Source organism: Terrapene carolina, unplaced genomic scaffold (genome assembly GCF_002925995.2).
Source record: "Terrapene carolina triunguis isolate 2854851 unplaced genomic scaffold, T_m_triunguis-2.0 Scaffold3180, whole genome shotgun sequence".
NCBI classification, from domain to species: Eukaryota; Metazoa; Chordata; order Testudines; family Emydidae; genus Terrapene; species Terrapene triunguis.
Genome location: NW_020667531.1, coordinates 1 through 2176, shown reverse-complemented (window position 1 = coordinate 2176; position 2176 = coordinate 1). Strand labels below are relative to the sequence as shown.

The 2176-nt window shown below is 53.9% G+C and overlaps 1 non-coding gene across 1 annotated transcript; it reads right to left on the bottom strand.

Moving 5' to 3' along the window:
- Nucleotides 1-417: 417 nt before the first annotated feature.
- TRNAK-CUU lies at nt 418-490 on the bottom strand. Its single transcript has one exon. It is a non-coding gene; the product is annotated as a tRNA-Lys (tRNA).
- Nucleotides 491-2176: the final 1686 nt, after the last annotated feature.

The window sequence follows — 2176 nt, the reverse complement described above, 5'->3', positions numbered from 1 at the left end:
GTCCTCGAGGTCAGGCAGGCCTCTGGGTAAGGGAGTGGGGACTCAGATCCTTTCACTAGCCGATTCCACCGGGGTCATGTACAAGCCAGGGGAGATCCCCACAATAGCAGGACCAGAACCCCCCCTTTACACTTGCACTCTGTACTCATTGCATCTCTGCAGCTGCTCCCTCTCGCTCCCCCACCCATCTCTGCTGCTCTCCCTCTGGGCTTTCTCAGCACCTGGCCCCACAGCACTTCCTGGCAGCCAGATACTGCGCGTTCTACACCTGCTCCTGTGGATGTGGCCTCTCTCCTGATTCCTGAGGAAAGGAACCTTTCCAGGAAATGGCCACGGCTTCTGGGAATCCGTGTGTGGCTGGTGGACAGCACCAAAAATCATTTGGTTCCTGGTACACAAGGCAACTTAAAAGCTAAGTGCTCAGGCAGGGGCTTGAACCCTGGACCATTAGATTAAGAACCTAACACTCTACCAACTGAACTAGCCAGGCTTATTGAAAGCATCTTCCCCTTTCACCACCAAAGCGAGCAGGTAGGCAAAAGAGAGGCAAAAAAAGTCCCTGGAACCCCTCCTCTTTTTCTGCACAGCCACTGCCCATCAGCAGGATTCCTCCTCCTCCTCCTTCCTGTGCCTCAGTGTCATTAAATCTCCGCACCTAGACAGCCGGTCCGTCCGCTGCACCCCAATCCCCCAAGCCTAAGCCTCCCTGACAAAGTCCTGCACCTGGCTCCAGAGAATTAAGTTTCACATCTCGCTGGGAACTCGACTTCTTGTGCCCAGAGAGTCTCTGGCCCCCCTCAGTAGATGACCTTAGAAACATAGTGTCCGCCTTTTCTCAACAAGTACCTGAAAAGGCTTTTCTCACATGGCCTAATGGATAAGGTATCTGACTTCAGATCAGACGATTGAGGGTTTGAGTCCCGTTGTTTTTGTGCAGTTTTACCTTTGTGCTGAAAGTCCTGCTCCCTTCAGGGCTAGAGCCTCTTCTTGGCCGCTCAGGGCAATGTTCTGGCTTCAGCTAGAGCCCCGGGAAGGAATTAGGGGTTGGGCGTGACAAAGGCTGGGGCATGAGCCCCACGTGCTTCCAGTCTAGCCTTTGCCATTCCTGACTTGCCAAAGAAAATGGGCAGATCCCCGGACTAGCATGTAGAGCAGTTTCCCTCTTCCAAATGTGCGCCTGTCCCTGTGCTAAATAGCGCCTTGGGAGCCTGGGTGTTTCTCTGCTTCTCGTCAGCTGAGGAAAAGCCTCTTGGGGAATATCTCCTGCCCCACTGCAAAAGTGAGCACCTGGAGTATGAATGGTCAGATGCCCCACCGGGGGGCTGGCCCTGCTTTCCTACAGTCTTCTGATGTTGGCCACAGAGCATCAGCAGCCGCCCGCATGCTAGACTGCAGGTGGCTTTCAGTGCAGGTTTGGCATGGCAGGGAGCAGGCTGTCCAGGTGTCTTTGTAGCCCTCTGCTGGCCACACATAGGCATGGTCCTCCCCTCCTCTTGTCCTGCCCTCAATTGCTCTGTGGCTTTTAAGCCTTCCCTTGGAGCTGTTAGCACCAGCCGCCTCTGCTCTAGATGCCCAGAGGAGGAAAGGTGTGCTGGGCTCCAGCCTGGGACTCTTCCTCCCTCCTGCCTATCCCTGCCTATTAAGCCTGGCCCTGGCACTGCTTCCTTTAAATGCCATGTGGGCAAGGGGAAGAGGGTGGCAGCTGCAGGTACAGGGACTAAAGTTGTGGACATCAGGTGAAGCAGCGAGAAAAACAACCATATGGTCAATCCGCAGGAATCTCTAGCCAGACTGTTAAGTTCTAGGACCCCAACCTATAGTGGCCATCCTGTTGAACCAGCTGGACCAAAGACCTATCTCCAGTGAGCATCAGTCACCCAGCAGGAGGGGAAAAAAACCTCACTCTACTTTACCCCGAGACAGGGTAGCTAAGCACATCGAGCTCCAAGGCTTTGTAGCAAACCAACATATCTCCAGAAGGTCCCCCTGAAATTTGAACTCAGATTCCAGGATTTAAAGTCCTGAGTGGTGCCTATTACGCCATGGGACCTGCTACAATTTTGATTTCTAGACCCCTGTGACTCTCAGCTTGCTGGCTTGCACTCTGCACTTATTGCTTCCCACTAGCAGCTTCCTCTCGCAGGACTCTCTCTCCTGCTCCATCGACTGTGGTCCT